Source organism: Topomyia yanbarensis, chromosome 3 (assembly GCF_030247195.1).
Source record: "Topomyia yanbarensis strain Yona2022 chromosome 3, ASM3024719v1, whole genome shotgun sequence".
NCBI lineage: Eukaryota > Metazoa > Arthropoda > Insecta > Diptera > Culicidae > Topomyia > Topomyia yanbarensis.
Window position 1 is genome coordinate 178258339 of NC_080672.1, and position 21925 is coordinate 178280263.

The 21925-nt window shown below is 36.5% G+C and overlaps 1 protein-coding gene across 1 annotated transcript in view; it reads left to right on the forward strand.

The window, feature by feature from the left end:
- LOC131693352 (large ribosomal subunit protein uL5) overlaps positions 1-21925 on the forward strand; it is a 39408-nt gene that overhangs the window by 12035 nt on the left and 5448 nt on the right. The window lies entirely within an intron of this gene.

Genomic DNA, 21925 nt, shown 5'->3' on the forward strand with positions numbered 1-21925 from the left:
GGGGGGAAGCCCGACACCCCACGACTTTTCCCTGATATCAAATTTTAAATCATACAATAATGACAGGATATTATTAGTACGATTATTTTTGGCATTTCGATACATATCGATGCCATATGGGTTCATAAACGTCAACAAAATAAACAAAACAAGCGAAAGCAAAGTTGATGCGCTTTTGAATGTTATTTTTAGTTGATACATTTTAAGGTTTTAATAACACAAAAGCTTTGAAAATTAACTGTTTTTTTGTCACACATTCTATTCTACTCTCCATATCGTTATTTGTATGTATTCAGGATAAGTTTGAGTATTTCAATACTGTTAATTGAGCATTTAACAAAAATGGGCGCTGTTGGGGTAAGACCGACAGTTTTTGGGTGGGGTAAGACCGACACGGTGTTTAGATAATTGGGTTCGTTTTTGATTCGATACAAACGACTGGGTATATTTGTTGTGTTCAATTATACTATAATTACGTCATGTTAATAATTGAAATACACGGAAACTATGTTTTTTGCATTTATCAGTATTGTCTCAAGCCGACCAAAAAATTAAAAATTAATTGAACGTGATTCATAATAATATTACAAAAAGAAATGAAAAGTATAATCTAATATGAGATTTTGAAATGATATTGATGAAAAAATTTCATTGACCGTCGGATTGTTGATCAACAGTGTTCCGAAAAATCACAACACGAACCGGATAGCTTACTACGAAGCGTGCGTCACTTCTAAGTGAATGAGTCCTAGTAACAGCGTATATAATCTGCTTGCAGAACAGCTCTTCCTCGTTAGAATGGCTATACAAGTGGCAATAAAGCTCGAAAGAATTACTTGAGAAAACCCGTACCATAATATAAACCATGCGTTAAACATGATTTATTCATAACACCACGCATTCGAATGCTCTTCCTCTTGCTACGCGATGAAACTACAGAAAGTATGCGTTTGCATCACACATACTCATATACACATAATTGCACTTTATCACACATACACAATACATTTTTAATGGAAAAATTTGGACAAAAAGAAAGTTCAAAAGGGGGTCGCTCTTGCCCCTTTGGGGTGTCGGTCTTACCCGCAGCGTTTTTAAAATGACATTTTTCTCCATTTTTTGGCAACCAATAATTTTTAATGAATTAAATTTTTTGAAACGCTGAAAAAATTATATTTTATTAAGAACCATCTAAACAAGGATTATGCACAGAATATACAATTTTAGGAACTTTGTGGAATTTTAGAAAAAATATTGCGCTTAAGGTGTCGGACTTGCCCCGCGTTCCCCTACCCGAAAAACATCGCAATGTCAATCGAAAAAATTTAATTTATTAAGCTAAAATACAAATTGTATTACATTTTAAATGTATGAAGCTATGCTATGAAGAAATTAACACTAAAGCTATACCAGTCAAATAGTTAATCCAATCAACTGGTTTGTATGATTTAATTAGGGTTTCCAGTTTTAGGTTCTTTCGTGAATTCTTTTTAAACTTTTTAGCTGTCGGTACCGCTTGTAGTGTACGTAAACATCCGTACTAGGGGTTTTCTCTTCAAGCTGCAACTGCTTCAACACACCATAGAATGTAGGATTTCCAGGGCTTAACAAACCGTTCCATTTATTGTGCCAGCCTTCCACATTATTGGTGGTCTTAGGAATCTTTTTCGATGCATTTTTGAAAACTGATCACGAAGCGGGGGGAAAGAGCGGTCATCGAGAAACTTTTTGGCTAGATTCCTTTCTACCGAAAATACAATTTTTAATGGTAATCCAAAAAATCGTCGAGAACCTTTGGACAACTTTTCCTCAATTTTTCGAGTGCCATTGGGATACCTTGATGGGGTAAGAAAGCCAAGGGAACAACTTGTTTGTAAATGAGTTGTATTCGGTGAGTTCCGAATATTTTGTCTGATGACCAAGTTGTTTTAGTTTTCTGAAAAAAACTTCGCTTTGGAAGAATCATCCGAAAAAACTCTTCTAGCAACGTATATAGTATATAGCTATTTGGTATATAGATTCAGGAAATTGCACTTGTTTTGAAAGATGGAACCAGCCCTTATGTTTGAGTAAACCGGGCAGACGAGTGGATCAACCGTTTCCTTGCAAACTTATTTGGCATACAGATCCAAGGATTTGTTCATGTTTGAAAGAAGCAATCATCCCATCATCCCCTAATTGTGGGAAAAGAGCTGCTCATGTTTAAAAGAAGGAATCAATCCCTAAGTGTGAGTAAACCGGGTAAACGAGCGGATCACTAGTTTGATTGCGACTATTTGGTATACAAACTCAAAGAACTGCTCATATTTAAAGAAGGAATCAACCCCTATGTTTCAATTGTGGCAAAACCACATCACACTAGCTTTGCCACATAACCTTTATGAGCTACCATTTTCTAACGACGTTATATCTTCCACCATGCATGATATAATTACTAATTTAATTGATTCAATCTGTTAACGGAACATCTTAATATATATTTACCTCGATTGATGATGTTTTTATAATTTTGGGGAAAAAAACCCAAGTTTTTTTCCGGTTAAAACGGTTTTTTCGCCGGAAGATTGGGGTTTTTGCATTTTTTGATATTTTGGTAATTGAACATTAATGTATTGCTATCCAAACATTTTTATTTTATTTATGAGCATTATTGTCATAAAGTTTTGCATGTATATGAATTCTGAATGGTTTTCCTAGATTGAATCATTGTTATAGCGGTGATCCAACATTTTTTTACAAATATTGTGGTTAAATAAGTGATAAAACTTTTCAATGTTTGGGCTAAGTCGATTGCGTTTTTTTACTGTGAATCCACCTAAACGAACTAAACATTTTTTCTACTGTTGCTGATGTAGTTGATGACGAAAAAAATCGGATTGTGATTTGTAAGAGTTCTGATTACGGTTCATACTAATGACGAATGTCAAGACCACTCACATTCTGCATATTACTCACTTTTCACCGAACTAAATAGGTAATTTCTAAATTTTGTGTGAATACCTACCTCATTTCGCTAAAAGTATAGCAACCCCTAAAATGAGTAACAAGCAGAATAAAAGTAGTTTGGGCATCACACGATTATTCTAATTTTCACTTGTCAGAGTAACAGTGACTATTGTCCCCAGTAGTATATGAAACCAGTTGGAATATGGAATGGACCGAAATTAAAGTCGCAGGAACAGAAAATGCTTGGTAAACCCGTATTAAACATATTAGAATGTGAAAATTGAATTTAAACTTAAAGTTTCAAAATTGGACAGGAGCTTTTCGATTATGTCCTACAGAATAAAAACCGTAAAAAAATATATCCGGTTCTTACAAAGGACTTTTCTTCATCCAACTTTTAATCTTGAATGTAACATTGTACGGAATTTCCTCTGAGCGAATTATACTGGGGGTTCATCCTTGCCGACTTTTTCGGATGAGAATATTCTAAGCGATTGTCATGCTCAAGGATCTCTGTCCGATTTTTACGCTTGATGTTTATATTCGATTTTTACATGCTAAGATACCTGGAGTGGATTCTACAAAGTATGTTTTATCCTTGCGACTTTTATTTTCGGTCTCTCAAATGTAAATGCAAGATTCTTTAACCCTCCGGAAGTCGCGCTTATAGGCCACTGAATTAGCAGCAGCTGGTGCCCTAAGACGATTTCGCTAGATTTTCAGAGCAGCGTGTACTCAGTGCACTAGCGCGACTGCCGAAAGGCTAAAAAACATTAAATGAACATTATACATTCGATAAAACGAAAAAAACCCATGTTTCGTCCGGGTTAAAATGATTTGGGAAAAAACCCGGTTAAAACCCAAAAATAAAAACCCGGGAAGATGGAATTTTTCTCATCGGTACATCACTGACTGCGCCCTACATTCATCAGTTTGCACGTGAAGAGCATTTGTGGCGTTGGCAACGGAACCTCAGCGGCGTCGGACAGTATACCTAAAAGCGATGTGGCGTAGCCACATTGGTCAGTGTTCGGTAGACTAATGTGGCTATGCCACATCGCTTACTGGCGCTTTAAACTAGCTATAGCCCCTATGTTTGAATAAACCGGGCAAACGAGAGGATCACAGGTTTGCTTACAACTCCGGCGACGCGACGGGTGGATCAACGCCTCGTCCAACGGAAACCCAGCGGCCTTGCGCCGCTTCGGATGCTTGGCCTCCGATAAGCTCACTTGTTATTGTTTAGTTTATCAAACTTTGGTTAAAAAATCCCATTTTCGATCTCGTATTTGGTTTATTGTTAAGTTTATCAAACTTTAGTTAAAAATTCTCATTTTCGCTCACGGATTTTGGTTAATTTAGGTTAAAATACACACTTTTGACAAAAAACCGCTTAAAATTTGGACCTCTATCACTAAAATCTGTAAGCTAGACAATTATCGATTTTATATTATGCTTGAGTGAAGGTGGTATTCGGGTTAATGACATTCGGGCGAGTAGCCCATTTGGGTTTATGGCATTCGGGTAAATGGTTCATTCTGGTAAATGGTTTCGGGCGAACGTCATTTGGGTAAATGACTTTCGGGCAAATGTGATAGAACTAGTTTATACAGTTGACACGTAGGAGGTATATGTGCGCGTGATAACATTAGCATTTTTTCTTCATTTGAGTTTTAAGTGGTTTGATGCAAATAGAATTAACGTTTGGATTTTTATCAGTGTATGATTAGGACTCGAAAGCCAACTGTCACTTGCGCTTTGTGGGGAAATTCCGGACGAACCGCTAATCGCCCAGCAAAGCCATTGCTAGCGTTTACTGCTATGCACCGTGCTTGAGGAATAACGGTTTCTCCAAAATTTCTCCTCAACGTTGCTTTTGAACCCTAATCATACGTTTTTCGAGACTGTTAACGCGCAAACGAAAAATTACCTAAAATTGAGTTCTTTTGACTCCATTTCCGGGTATCGCGGAGGAAGATAAAAGTAGGTAAACCGTGTTGAAGGTTCCATTTAATTACGGCAAAAATTACAGCTCATTGATAGATTTTTATACTGAAATTTATGTTGAATTTACCTAATTTTGAGTATACCCCAAATAACTCAAAAGTACCTTCCTCCACGGAAGACTCGTTTTGTTTTTGACAGCACTAATAAGTGCCAAAGCGACACAACTCAAAAGTAAGTTAAAAGAACTTATTCTGTAGGTTGTTTTATTTTTCCGTGTACTAGATTTTGACAGATATAATAAAAACAAAACAAATGTGCTCCGATGCGAAAACAGCGACAATTCTAATGTAGTGTTCTGTATCTACTGGCTGACCTGTCAAATGCGCTACGTTACGTTACGTTATGGTTACGAAGTTGATTAATTAATAGATGAGCGAATAATATCGACAAATAATTTTATTCAACGAATAGTGAAGGAGTAAGTCGACGAATCGCTTATTTGCGACCTTCATTTTTAGCATGCAAGGTCTCATATTTTATTTGATGTGGGTTCAAGTTTTCAAAAATGAATCGAATTAAATTTTGCGAATTCGTCCATCAATTGTACTTTGATTGGCTACGAATATTTCAGCATTTTCTAAAAAGTACCCCAAATATAGAAAGAGAGAACAATAAGTGATTTCCTTTCGAATATGTGTCCTGGTAAATCTTTACTACTATCTATACCTATGTTCAAATATATTCAACTGATTACACTTCTCAATAACTTCATTACTTACAAGAAATTCCGTTCGCTTGCAGCTGGCTACTTTTGGCATCAAATGTCAAATAACGTTTGACGTCTACATTTCGACGTTTAACTGCTTTTTAACTGAGCTGCAGTCCAGTTACCAATAGGCTGCTGTATTACATTTATATTATACGGGGCAACTAAATAACTATACAAGAATACAAATCAATATTCGCGTTCTAAATATTGTAAAAGAAGAAAGGCCATATCGAAAACTTGAAGCATCAGAAAAAGTAATCGGCGGTTTGAGACTTAATATAGCCCTCATAATCTGCTGGTAGAAGAAGAAGAAGGGTGTAGGAAGAATACTTTATATCCAAAGGATCCAAATGTCAATAAATGTCCTTGATTTTTTTTTTCGAAGCAGCGATATTAAATTCGAAGCAGCGATATTAAATTAGAAAAAGGTGCAAAATCAGCTAAGTCCCAAAATGTCGATTTATTTTAATTTTTTCGAAATAACGAATTCGATTTCTAAAATTTCGTGGGTTCCATGGGTCCGACTTGAAATTATGGGTAGTAAGCGCTACCGTGATTTGAGAAAATGTCGAATTCCTGAAAATTCAGGGGATATGTAGCGTTTCTCTTTACGCCCTCTTACCCCATTCATTCCAAATGTTCAAGCATGCAATGTTCACTACAAATGTAATATAAGTACAATCCCGTTTTTCATAGAATCTTTTTTTCCTTAAAACCTTTAAATTCGTATCGATTCTATAACATTTGCCGTAATGACATTCGCTCGAAAGCCATTTACCCGAACGACATTAGTCCGAATTAGAGATGCACCGAATAGTACTATTCGGCTTTCAGCCGAATATTTAATGTTTAATTATTCGTCGTACCGTATATTCGGCTTAAATCCAAATTGGCTGGTATTCGGCCCGAATATTCGTTGCATCTCTAGTCCGAATGGCATTCACCCAAATGCCACGTACACTCGAGAGACGTGTGCCAGAATGCCACATAAACCCGAGTTCCATTCACCCGAAAACAACGAAATGAAAATACACTGCAGGAAATTAAATTTATTAAACTGAACTACATTTTTTATTTGATTCACATTTAATCGGGGCCATTCATATGCCACGTGGACCAAAACCTTCGGTTTTGACCCCCTCCTCCCCTAAATGGACAAGGGTGGACAATTCATGTACCCCTACCCCCTCCCTGCAATGCCCACGTGGACTTTCCTGAGGTTTTTGTCAAGTAATATCATAAACAGGGTTTCCGATTTCAGGTATTCGTATTGTGTTGGACTGTTTTGATACTTGCCGTAACCTGAAAAATCGAATTAAAAAATAATTCGAACTTTGTAGGTTTTCTGAGAAATTTGTGAAAATTATTAGCGTTAAAAATTGTATGCCTAAATGACACTTTTTTGCATTCATTATAATACACAACGTTCAAGCAAACTTCAATTGGCTCATGAAAAAACATTATTATTTAAAATTCTCAAATAGTTGAAAATTATATAGAAAATTGAATCAAGTTTTTTCAGGAACATTTTACCCGGTTTTGTTTTCCACTAATTTTGTGACGATTTGCACAGGCTATGCTGTTAGGGACTTTAATTATTGCGCAGTTTTGGAACGATTTGGAGGGAAACATCAAACGCTTAACCCTATGATGACACAAATTTGTTTTATGACATCATTAAGAAAAAAATATAAGTATGAGTCGGTTGTATGTCATTTCCCGGAATACCACTTCCCGGAAAACTATTTCCCGGAAGGTACCATATCCCGGAATATTGTTTCCCGGAAAACCATTTCCTGGAATGTATCATTTCCCGGAAAACTGCTTCCCGGAATGTCTCATTTCCCGGAAAAAACTATATCTGCAGCAAAACATCCAAATAATCCCAAATTTCCCTCTATTGGTAGAATACAACATATTCTTCACATGCAGTTATTATACGTGCTGCAGAAAATTTAAAATCTTTGAAAATAATCGTTGTTTGTAATGATCGATTTTTAACTTGGTAAAAACCTTATGGGGCAATATGATCATGTCGCAGATTATATTTTATTACAAAATTTAAAATTTATTTCACTTGTAATTAATAATAATCATATTTTCCATTGTTTTAGTGACATTTAGTTGCCAATGAAATTCATCTTATAGTTTTTAGCAGCATTTTCGGAACTATTAGATACAAGTTTACATTTTGTTTTAATAATATTTTTTCGAGTAATTTTCTCGAGCAAATATTTAAATTCATCGTTCGTAGTTGCTTCAGATATAAAATGTTTACATAGGGATAACTTTTCGGAATTTAATACATAAACTCATATGAGATTTAAGTTGTGCTCATTTTGCCCCATGCTGTAAAGCTAATTTCGCAGATTTTTTTAGAAACTATAAAGTCTTGTTAAATTATTTTTATGTTTGAAATAGTTAGAAAGACGTTAAATATTCCGAAGATGTATGCATTTTTCAATTACCGCCCACATAGGTCATGCGAATGCTTATTTCATATAGTTTGAATCTTATAACATTTTCAGTTCTTTGACATCCCGTCAGATTTTTGTATTTTTTGTTAAGATTTGTTTTATGTTGCAATTGAAATGTTACATCATCTAATGGTGATTGACGGAGTATTTGTGCAAACAAAAAAATAGAAAATTGTTCATAGATTCTTGGAAAACTGGGGTGCTCAACTCGCCCCACATGGCGATATTACCTCACTTTCCCCTACTTCAGGACATGAAAAGTTGCTTGAAATTTTTTTTCTTGAGTGGTTATTGTGGTAAAAAAACAAGATTGCAAAACTGTCATTTTAAAGATTTTAAGGGGTTATATACAAAGTTGCGGCGAAAAATTCAGCTATATTCGTGATTTTTTAAGTGTTTCATGCAAATTTTATTTGAAAAAGCGAAATACTGTTCGTTGGTAGCACTATCAAAGATAGAAAAAAAACAAGTTTAATTAAAAAATATATTCAAGGTTGTCGGAGTTATGGCCCATCCCCCGAAGCATGTTTTTTGGCAGAGGTTTGCGGTGAACGCTCTCCCAGCCGAACCGCTTAACAGAAATCCAAAAACGTCAAAAAAAATTGAAGAAGAAGAATAAATTCCCGTGTACTTGAACGGATCGGTTTCCCAATAAAAAAAATTCTTGCAAAAAAAATATGTTGACCAAAAAACTGAGATTTGTGGTGTTCAAAATTGTAATCAAAAATTCACTGCAAAGAATCGAAAATTTTTTGATGAAAAAAGAACCGTTCAAGTACACGAGAATGTAAATTCAAACAATTAAAAAAAAAAATTAATCGGATGAATAGTTTTTGAGATATCACGTTCACCGCAACGGCACTTTTCAGAAAACCTGCAAACCGCTGTAATTTATAATCTAGTGCTCCGATCTGGATGAAATTTCGCACAGATATTTTTAAAAGTATGTATTTTTTCAATTTTTTGGGTTCCAACTTTGTATATAACCACGTAATCTTTTCGATTCCGCGATGTTAGCAAAATTTATTTAAATTGATCAATATACGAACAGCTTACGAACGACTTTTGGTTTTGAACCAAAAAGAAACTTGGAATGATTTAAAAAAATCGAGTGGGGAATAAAAAGCACCCCAATAGATGGGGTATCAATGAATTAAATGGGTACCAAAATAGTAACAAATACTTTCCAATTTTCCCATCGCAGGTAGTGAAGGGATGAATAAATTCATGACCGTCTAATTCCTGACTAACAGACCAAAGGGGAACCAAACAAATATGTGAGTAGCAACATAGTTCCAAATTTTCTCAAAGTACTTCAGATTTTAATAGTATAACAAATTGCCGAAAAAAGTACGTTCCGGGAAATGGTATTCCGGGAAATAGTACTTTCCGGGAAATGGTTTTCCTGGAAATGGTTTTCCTGGAAATGGTTTTCCTGGAAATAGTATTCCGGGAAACGACATACAATCGTATGAGTCCACGTGGACTATTTCTATACCCCCATCCCCCTCTCCATGGACAAGCGTGGACTTTTTCGTACCCCCTACCCATCCCTTAATTGTCCACGTGGTGTATGGATGGCCCCTTAAGAAGCAATAACACTGCCCAGTTTTAGGTCTTTTTCTTCGTTTTTAGACTCTTTAGCGTTTGATTGGCCTGCAGTGTATGCAAAACGTCTGTACTAATGTTTGACTCTTCAAGCTACAACAGCTGCGCTTTAACAAACTATAGAATGCTGGATTCCCACGGTTTAAGAAAGCGTTTCATTTATTATACCAGTATTTCAGAATATTGGGAGGTCCTAGCAATCTCACATTTTCGAAAACTGAGCAGGAGGAGGGAAAGGAGTCCTCGAGAACCTTTTTATTAGCTACTTTTCTACCGAAAATATAATTTTCGCATACGTAACGTAATCCAAAAAATCGTCAAGGAGGACAATTTTTCCTCAATCCATCGAAAGCCACTGGAATGTTTTGATGAGGCAAGAAGCTCAAGACAACAACATGACAGACATGTACAGCTAGTTTCTTGCAAGGCTTTTACGTCTTACACGTAACGCAAAATCCATTTAAAATTTCTATTATGAAGGAAAGAAAATACATGTAAGATTGTTGATGTTCAAAAATGCATCAAGTGATCTGCGCCTAGGATATATAGCACCAAGGAAACGAAACGACAATTTTCGCCTTCATGCACGGTAAATAGTTACGCAAATTGACATGGTACTGTGCTGAATGTTCCATCCATTATTTACATTGTTGCCTGCGTTAGTAGTCGTAGGTGCTGTATCGTTGTAAAAACAGAATAGCACCATAATCAGAGTCAATCTTGACTTAAAAACGCTTTTTATCCACCTAACAGTGTGGTGATATATTTCTTATAAATCTTATCGCTTTCTTCAGGTATCATATCGATTGAGAACATATAGAACTTGAAGCTTCGCGATGTTTTTGATAACACACACTACATGGAATAGTGGCAGGACTCAGAGAATCGCTCAAATTAACATAGGACAATATCAGTGCAAGAAATTTCAAAGGTTAAACCAGTTTAATGGAAAAGCGGAAAAATTACAAAAAAAAAGAAATGCAAGCGAATTATTGTTAATGCTCCGTTAATAACATAGATAAATTCTTCAATCAATGCAGGTACCCTAACACGAGGTTGATATATCGGTATTATCGTGAGGGAAGGTGATATATAAATTTAATAAAAACTTCAAGGTGTACACAGTACGATAGTCGATGTAAAACTGTCTATTCAATACATTATCTCTGAACGCTGAACCAGCCAGCTGTGCAGACAGGGTTGTAGTACTGGGTGGTCACCACAGTTCTTCCCCCTTTAGTCCAAATTATTGTACATCGATAATGGCGAAACTTCACTGCCATATATAATTTAATTCACGGAAAAACTTAACTACCGTTACGATTCAGAAAACGACAAAACTTTACTGCCGCAAAACTAATATTTTCTTTTTTATTGTAGTAAACGAAATCAGGATCTTCTAGACGACGCTTCGTCCTATTCGAACGACGCAAACAAATAGGTTCACGGCTTAAACTCATTGATGGATTCGTACTATTCGATTGCGGCCACTGTAGCGCAGACGTGCCTTCCTGGGGGTCCACTACCCTGTTGCCAGGCGGTAAACTGTTTCTCTCCGAATCACCATCGTCCGAATCACAAACCATTGGTTGATCGTTAGGTGAACCTCTATAAATGAATGAATCTGCTGCGAAACCATAAAAATCGCAAGCTTCGTCGTCAATGTCCTCTTCTTGATCATCCTCCCCCCTTCTTTTTCGTGTTGGGCTGCTCGGCTCTTCTTACGAGTGCCAAATAATTTAAGCTGATTGTGGTGCGCCAGGTATTTAGAGAAATACGTCTTAAAAATTTAGCTTCAAGCCATCGTCTAATATCGGTTGTTCTAAAATTTTTGTAATAAATTAAATCCCCTGGGCGCAAAGAGTCAATCCAGTCCCGGGTTCGATGTTGTACTTTGGTATCATCGTTATGTACAGGCATATTCACAACTTTCCGCTTCGTCATATTCCTAAAACTATTTCTAGGGTGGATTAAATCCAACAACGTCTTAGGCTTAAAACTAAACAGCCTATTGGAAGGAAACGAACCATCTTCCAAACATGTGTTCCTGTAACTAAACAAAACGTACGAAACTAAGTCTTCCGTACTCGATCCTGCCATTTCCGGATCCAACAAAAATTTCTTCAAACCTTCTTTCACCAAACTTACCATACGCTCAGCTTGTCCATTACTTGATGTTATTGTTATACGGTGATGATTGTTATACGGTGGACTTTTCATCACTTGTATGCTGTTCTTCTGAAAGAAATCAATTAATTCTTTAGAATTAAATGGAGGCCCACCGTCCGTAACAATTACGTCCGGTAACCCAAACCTCGCAAAAACGCTGATAAACTTTGACTTTACCCTCCTGGCTTCAGTACCAAATTTCATATACTCTACTTCAAGCCATTTTGAAAAACTGTCAACAATCACCAGGAAGGTTTTCTTGTCGAAATAAAAATCCGCATGAATGCGACTAAACGGTTTTGTAGTAGGAATCCAGTTAGAGTGAGGAACTGGCTTAGAAACAGCATTCATTTGGCAACACACACTGCATGATTTGACAAAATTCTCTATGTCACTATTCATGCCATACCAATAAACTGTCTTTCTTGCCATCTGCTTGATCTTAGTTATTCCGGAATGGTTTTTGTGTAAGAGCTTCAGGATCTGCTTTTGTAAACTTGCAGGTATAACGACACGCGATCCTGATACAACAAACACCCTTCTATTACTTCCAAATCCTGGTGTTGTGCGTAAACATCTAACAACTTACGATCCATCTTCTGTGGCCAACCATGTTTCATGTAATAAACTATCTGTTGCAAAAACTTGTCTTTTTTTACTTCATTTGCAATCAAAACATGATCCACTGAGAAGTCATCGGAAATATTTATACTTTTGATGAATTCTCTTTGTAAAGAAGCTGGTACATTTTCAGGATCGTGGAAATCGTGAGCAAAAATCTGCATTGCCCATTTTCGTTGACGGTCTGTAAACAATGTCAAAATCATAGATATTTAGTTCAAGTACATATCGCTGCAGACGTGTCACAAACAACGTATTCTTGCCTTCTTTGCCAAAAATACCAATCAAAGGCTTGTGGTCAGTATACACAGTAAACTTCTTGCCAAACAGAAATTTGTGAAACTTTTTAATGGTGCCCACAACTGCTAAAGCTTCCAAGTGCAAAATTGGGTAGGATTTTTGGGCATTCGTTAAACTGAAAGAGGTAAAACTTATTGGCCTCTCTTCTCCTTTGATTTGGTGTGCGATTACTCCTCTTAAGCCATAGCTGCTAGCATCCGTTATAACGACAACGGGCATACTAGGATCATAAAACTCTAAAAGCTTCGGGCTCAACAAAGCTTGCTTACAGTCTTGAAAAACTCTGCTACATTCAGAGTTCCAGACAAACTTGACATCTTTTCTGAGTAGATGATACAAACAGTAAAGGCGGGCAGACAGATTAGGTAGAAATTTACCGTAGTAGTTAACTAAACCCAAAAATGCCTTCAGTTCAGAAACGTTATTTGGAACCTTGGCTTTCCGAATTGTCTCGACCTTTTTCGGAGATGGTAACAAACCTCTGTCACTCAAAACATGACCCAGAAATGGCAAACTTGAAACAAACCACTTGCATTTTTACAAATTAACTTTAATGTTGACTTTAGACAAACGCTCCAAAACCAAATTAAGCTTTCGTCCACAGTCGGCTTTGTCCTTGTCTGCTATTAAAACATCATCTAAATAACAGCAAACTTCATCGATACCTTTCAAAACTTGATCCATGATCCGTTGAAATATAGCTGCACTAGAAGAAGCACCTTGTGGCAAACGATTATAAGTAAACAAACCTTTGATTGTATCAATCACCATTATTTTTCTTGATCGTCTTGACAATAATAATTGTGTGTACGCACCGGCCAGATCTAAAGAACAAAAAACTTTGGCACCAGCCAATGAGGCAAACAAATCTTGTGTTAGTGGGAGAAGGTAAGTATCGGGAATCAAAACTTTATTGATGGAAACTTTACAATCAATGACCATCCTAATACCACCGTCTTTTTTCACCACAACTATTACCGGAGATGCCCATTCACTTGCATCTATTCGCGTTATGACGCCATCTTTTTCTAAACTATCTAAATGCTCCAAAACTTTTAAATATCGGGAAACTTCGAAGCTATCACGCCTTCCTAGTCTGTTCAAAACGCTTACGCGATTGGAATCGCCAGAGATCAGTTTAGCTCTCGCTCCTGCTAAATCTCTGTTTACGATGAGTTTCTCCGCTTTAACCAGCGTTAAATCCTCTCCATCGAATAAACGCTGCTGCAAGTCCTTGTCGCTAATACCGCAAACCAATTTATCGCGAATCGCCATGTCCTTAAACTCTCCGAAATGACACATCTCTGCCTGGAGTTTGACAGCGAGTTTAAAATCTTCCGCGCTCTCACTCGGACCTTGGACACGTTGGTAACACTTGTAACGTTGAATCAAATCACTTTCCGTTTTATCATACCGCTTCCTGAGAGCGCCCGTAATTTCCTTGAAAGACACCTTCCGGGAAAAAGAAGCTTCAGCTCACTGTACACTTCTCTACTGCAAGTAGCCAAAAACGACACTTTTTGATCTTCCTCACTGATCACTTTATGATGCGCAAACACCCAATCCAGTTGCTCCAGTAACTTCGCAAACGGAATCGTTCCGGGAATGAACGGTTCAATTTGATTCACCAACGGCATACTTGACATAGTGAGATATAAACAAAATAGTGGAAAAGAAACAAATATAAAAAAATAGTTTAATTTTTCTTTTGAATGCACAAAACTTAAATATTTTTTTTACAGTGCATGCGGGAAGATCGAATCAAAACAAACTAAATTCGACTACTACCCAAACAAACAAGTTGTTCTGCAGAATAAACACGCGATAAACAATAAACTCTACAAGTACAAATCCGTTTTGTGCGAGAACGGTATGAGCAGCAACAAGCGTAAGTAAATATTGCAGAACCAAACGGTGAACCACGGTCGCAAACGAAAGAATTTTTGTCGTTGCGCAACTAACGTATGTTGCAAGCAAATTCGGGTGCTGCACGTATACTGGTAGTAGTACGTAAAACAAAACCAGAACAAAAATGGTTTTCTGGTAGGCAAAATCACTGTTAAAACAAAATGAGGCGCAATTTCTTTTGTGTGCTAAACAAGAAAAATGCCTTTAAATTACACTTAAACATGCACTTAAACATTAGTTCTGAAAACAAAATGTGCAAAAACTTACGTGATCGTTTACCAAACCTACGGCAAAACAAACCAGACGAAAAATCTCTCGCGCGGGATTCGCAGAAAACTCTTCCTTCACAAGGATCCAAACGTTGATATCTGCCAGAAAAACCAGGGGAAAACACCGTAATTCTCCGCTTAGACACTTCCACACCGCCAGCAACGGAATAAACTAAATGTAGCTGTTGAAAACACTTGGCGGGGTTATACTTTTCCTTCTAATATGTTCTTAGGAACTGCACTCACTTCCAGCTAACAGAACGCCGGGAAACCTCCAAACACACTTTCGGCACCTCTGGAAAACTTAACTCCAGGAATAGAAACACTGCCGAAAACAACTTTTCACGCGAAAAACTGCGATTTAACCTTCGTCGCCACTGATATATCGGTATTATCATGAGGGAAGGTGTTATATAAATTTAATAAAAACTTCAAGGTGTACACAGTACGATAGTCGATGTAAAACTGTCTATTCAATACTTTATCTCTGAACGCTGAACCAGCCAGCTGTTCAGATAGGGTTGTAGTACTGGGTGGTCACCACAGAGGTGTTATTAATGGCCTTACTGCACCAGATAGACACATTACTTCATTTTCCAGGCTGGCATTTACTTTTACTTCTTGTAAGTACAAAATCGTCGCGATGATAAGGCATACGATTCCGTGGCACTACATTTTCTTTCAACGTAAGATTTGCTTCTATCTTGAGTGCAAAGTATGATGTGCTGGAATCATACTGATCTACACCCCGACGAAACCTAAATATACAGTTACTATCATTCATAATAAAAAAAATTAAAGGGTTGTGTACAGGACACGACCACGGTGACATTAAAAATGTAGCTTTTTGCAAGAGCGTGCAAATGAATTTTATCTATCACACATATCGACTCACGTTCTTGCTCACTCGCCTGTTTTCATATGTTACAATTTGCTATATACCCTCCCCATTAAGACATAATTTAATCTACTATTACAATTAATCAAGTATCTCACTAGGTGATTGGCATTATTTGGCTGATCCAACTAGTAAAAATAGTCTGTCCAGAAAATATATTCAAAAGAAAAGTTCCATATTGAGAGCTGTGATGAGGAAGCCCACGCCCGCCAACGGAAATATACAGATTCTCCATGAAATATGAAATTTCATTTTCCATTTAAATTTTCAATAATGTACTAATGAACTTAGGTAAACAATCTTAAGTTTAAGTATTTCTTAATCGATTAGTGGTGGAAAAAATGAAATTATTTGATAAATTACATTGTTATGCAACGTTCGCACTACCAGTTAAAACGGGTTTTTATGCTATCTTGGTGACATTTTTCTTGTTGCTAATTATTAAAACGTGTTATAACTCTGTAGTGTAAATATTGTATTATTAAACCAATTCTGCAGCGTTTTATGTTTTATAGGTGTTTTATGTGGTAATAGGACTGACATAATTATATCTTCAGTACAGCGGTTTGCTTCATAATTTAAAACAGATTTATTTTAAAATTTAAATTAGTATACCCAATCGTTCTATTTGTTGTATACTTTAAAACGCAATTAGAACTGTGTTTTAAATTCATAGGGTAGGACAGATATTCTGACTGGATAAACTGGGAAAACAATTTTAAGTCCAGTAACGCTTAAGACATGGCTTGAATTTGAATCGAAAAAGAACACCCGCTTCAATTGCTGCTGGGACGGTAAGTTCTGTTTTAAAATTTTCCGTTGTGTGCAGTACGAAACAAAAGTGTTTGAAATTAGAAAACAAAAAGTTCTGCTGGGAATGTGATTGTTTCCGATGCAATTACACTCAGATTTTTCACGCAGGGGATACAGGCCGTGTAAATGAAAACCGCGTAAATTAAAAAAAAACGCGTTAATGAAAACCGCGTAAATTTCAAAATCCGCGTAAAGAAACCTGAGTGTACTCTCCTATATAAAATACTACGCTGCTGAACAGTGCAATAACTACAGAAGCACGTTGTCAGATGCCTTACTAATAAAAAACATATAACCGAAATATGAAACATGAAAACCAATAGGCTCTTTACCCTACGCAGCTACAAAGCGCCGTAAACATGGATTAACAAGTTACAACGCACACGCATGCATAAAAATAAATATATTTTTTTCAAACGCAACACTCTTAAGCAGCACACACCGTATTGAATTAAATCCAAACCACCCCGTCCACCCACTTTGCAAATCATTCTGTGACACCGTGCTGGTACCCGAAAAATCCGCACACGGCCACCGCTGCCGAAAATGCATAGCGTCTACCGCTTATTGTAGTGCCCAGACGCTGCAGCCATGATCTTACCCGTTCGACATAAGAACAAAAACTGATTCAAACGGGTACGCGTCACCTCTATTTATAAACTAACAGTATATGGTTTAGTCACTTAGGTGCGAGTGTGTGCAAATGCCAACGTTATCGAAAATCGATAGCGCTTATTGCATCGCCCGGAGACGATGTTACCCGTATGGGAGAAGAGCAACAACTGATTTAAACGGACATGCGTTGCTTCTATTTATGACTTTTCGTGTTTCATTGAGCAACTAAGCTGCCCTCTCTTGACGGCTGTGTCTGAGAAATCTGCCCCACGAATGGTAATTTTCCCGTTTTTCGTGAACTTTTTAATTTTACCAATTTCCAAAAGTCTACTTTTATTGGGGAGATATTAAATTATTGCCAATATTTAAGTTAGGTGTTTCTGAATCGGTTGATGTATGAATGATTGAAATCCATCTAGTAATATCGGAGTTATAAGCGTGCAAACCTTACATAGTTTCGTTACATGGGAGATAGTTTAGATTTTAGAATGACACCTAGCCCCAGATAGTGGAGTAAGACATTTTTAATGTCAAAAACTGATCTCTAAACAAGTTTGATTGAAAATGGTCTGAGCATATCACTAGTTTTCGTAACACCTGCACCCCGCCAATTTCTCCAGCAGTTCCGGGGACCAACAAATTCTAATCCATTGCATACATCTAGTTAGATTCGATACACCGAATCAATTAAAGTACTTACATCCTATTATGTGCTCACTCACCGATCGGCATCGTGTTGTAACTTAAGAAATGGTTGTTAACTTAGGCACTTCGACAAGAATGAAGTTCACATTTTTGGCCCAGTTTGTTTGTTTTGGTTTGCATGAGATTAAAAAGACGGCAACGTTTTAGGGTGGGTGCGTAAACTAAGTAATGCATTTGCTGCCCATAACAGCATAAGAGTCCCATGTTGAAAAACAGCAAGCCGAGAAAAACGCTGTTCAAGATTGTCTCATCCATTGAGCCAAATGGATGGGACAACCATGTTTTGGTATTCTTTTTTATATTTTCTGAACAAACCCGGGAATCTTATTTGTGCAGTGTGATTCATTGGTGATACAGAATACAATCCAACGGATAACTCATTTTGGACAAAAATCCTAATGGGACTCTTATGCGTTTACGGGCAGTTTAGCTTTGTGTCAAAATCTCTTCACTAACGCCACGCTCGCTGATATGGCGCATTTATTTTATTTTAAATCGACCATTTTTTTCTACGAGTGATGAAAATTCATCTCGTGTTACTTCTTATTTGTCTGTGATAACGGGCTGATGCAACTGACACTGAATTTTTTTCTTGAGTCGGGTTAGATCACACGATGAATAATTTATGAGACCAGAAATCTGCATCGCTACATCAGTGCACCAGCGTCGCGAAAAGTCAAGATCACTCTGCACAACTATTCTTCTAGAAAAAAAAATTAAAATAGGTCACGATTCAATCAATGATAAATAATCCTCGTATTGAAAATAATTTTTGTGTTTTCACAAAACTAGTTAACGCAAAAAAAGATGGCATTATACTCAAATGTTTAGTAGGTAGTTGTATCTGAATATGTTTAATATTTTTATGATTCTAGTTCATAACTTGATGATACATTGATCTGTATTAACTTTATTGACTAAAAAACTCAAGAATTGAACGATGTGCAACGATTTTCGTAAATTCTCGTCGCGTTATCGTGATATTTTAGTCTTGAGCTTACCGTTGGATTTTTTACACAGTCACGTGTCTTATAGTTTTCTTAATTATTTCACGGACATGAATTGTGGCTAGGTAGGGGAGATGACCCAATAGTGGATGAACCATGCCAACGCCTAAGCAATTTTAAAAGCAAACTAACTCAAATTTACTTATATATGCTATGTATTTGTATTAATTTGAAAGATTTTTCAATTCCGCAGCTAAAAAAAAATCCATACATGTAAGTTAAACCTCTACTTTTTGCCAAATTGTTGAAAAAAGGAAACGCTGTGTAAGACCCAATAGTTGTGAAAGTGTTCCTATAGTTGGAAGTCTATGTTCCTATAGTTGTAATATTTGTTTTCGCTCATCCACATGGGTTATTTCGTACCATTTTAACGATTATAATGATTCGAACATTAAACATTATCGAATTCTAATAGTATAATAGTATAAATTGTATAAACAATTATTACTGTATTTTCATGTTTTTGGTTTTACAGTAATGTGTTCGACAGGATACCCGGGTATCTTTTCATATTTCAATTCATGAAATTCCAGTGTTCTTCTCCAAGCTGAGGATTGGTATTTAGTGACATCTTAGAACATCCCCAAGCTTAGCGTTTTGGGGAATAAAATTGATGATGTGGAAAACGGGGGCCTGAGCAAGGGCTTCTAGATTTTTTTACCCCGTAACAGCCGACAAGGGCACCCGGGTTCCCAAAAACTGAAATGCTCATAACTGCGGCATTTTCTAACCCATTTTGACTCTTTTAGCTGTTTTGGATTCAGGAACCATCTACTTTTAAACTCTGTGAAAATGAACCGGATGAATTCATCTGGTTGTCGGGATTTCGGAGGAATGATCCGGTATTGGAATACCATTTGTAAATTTCAATGGGATACTGGCAACATGGATATCAAAATTCATGATTTGACCCCGAAACGGACATTCCTGAACAGGTTTTCGTGGGGCCGTGGGTTGCCGTTTGAATTTCAAAGTATCATATGGTCCCGTAACGATGAATAACAGATTTCTGAAACAATTGAAACAGCGTAAAAATAATAAACGAGGACAATTACGAATAATCAATTTAACAACTGGCTACTTGTGTACTTATTTCTATTTTTCCATTGATCGTAATTTTCGTAATGTATTGTCACTTTGAAGTTGTCAACCTCGTTAAAACGACCCCAATCTTTTGAATGGAAAAAAGATGTTACATATTCCCAAACTATGTATGTAGAGAATAGAAAGAAACACAACTCTTATATCAGTGGTAGCTGGACTGAGAGAGCAGCCGATTAAAAAGTGAACCAGAATAAGAGTATGTAAGCAGCAGTGGAAACAAAAAAGAAAACATTTATCCGTACCATTTTGATATGAACGGAAATGGCAGTACAACTATACCAACATGGCAGGCTGATTAGACCCAGTAGTCGTGCTATACGTTTTTATGAGAACAAATAGCCAAAGCTATTTGTTTGATACTGAAAACTGCAGTTTAACTAATTTTTATGCATATGTATAAATATTCATGTTGCGTTTTGTTTTTACTTAGCTTTGCAGCTATTACTATTACAACTATACCGACATGTTAGGTTACCCTGGCCCAATAGTTGTAATACACGTTTTTATGCGAAAGAATAGTCGTTTGATATTGGAAAGTACGGTTTAACTTCTTAGTAGAAAGTATATGTAAAAATATACACGATCGGTTTAGGTTTCACTTAGTTATACGCATAGAAAAAAAAACTACTCCTGCTAGCGAAATGGTTAGCTCGCTACCGTCGTTATGTAGTCCGCAAAGAAAAAGCATTTTATGCAGAAATTTGAAACTATTACAGCACAAATTCTTGTAGTATTCTAAGTAATATTAGAAATATGAAATTTATAAACTGATATTTTTCCCTTAACGTTATTTAAATGATCAAAAACAACCAATTTTCATCACTATCGCAACTATACCTGCTATCGCAACTATTGGGTCAGCTGCCCTAATGTATTTTGGTGCTCAGCGCAGTTTCATTTAATTCCGAACATTACGCTGAATCTTAACCAAAGAATAACAGCCTTACATGTCCTAGCAGCTTCTTTGGATCTAATGCTTGCGCCTATGAGACTGGTTGCTAGCAGTTGTACACAATAGCTCACATAGAAATTTCAAAACCAAAGAGCAAATCCATGAATAATAGTCTGAGTTCCTTATAATTGTTTACGTAACTATATTAAGATTATGTGGAAAATTAATTACTTCACTGACTATATCATGGACAGTTTCACGAGCTCGACTATGAATCGTGTCTAGCATATTAGGAATCATGAATCGTTTAAAAAATCGATGAATAATACACAGTTGCAGTGAAATTGATTACGTGCAAAGATTAAAATCAGGCACATAATCGTAAATTTCATGAACTATATCTTGAAAGTGGTAGTGTTTTTTTTTTGAATTTGTGGACCATTTCACGCGTACAAATGGTGAATTGTAACTTATATGCTCGCAATCATAATTAGTTGACGAAGCAAGAATGGATCCATGAATTATATTCCGAGTGTCGTGTAACGAGACTTAGTTAACCATTAAATGCGCAATGTAGTTTTAAAACAACAATGCGAAAATCATCTCAAAGTTATCACAGTAACAAATGGAAGCTAAGAAATAATTTTCACAGAATTTGAAAAAAATTGATTTGCGCCTTTAAGGGTTAATTTTGTGATCTAATTCACAACCACTAATACCAAATAAAGATCAATATGTGATAAATCATGAATCAGTTAACGTCGTATATTCGGACCATAGACAATGTTCCTAGATTTGTTGATAAAATTACGAGTCAACGATTTTCGAGTTCGCGAATTGGCGATTCTACGTTGAAACCGCTCGCAGATAGCGCTGG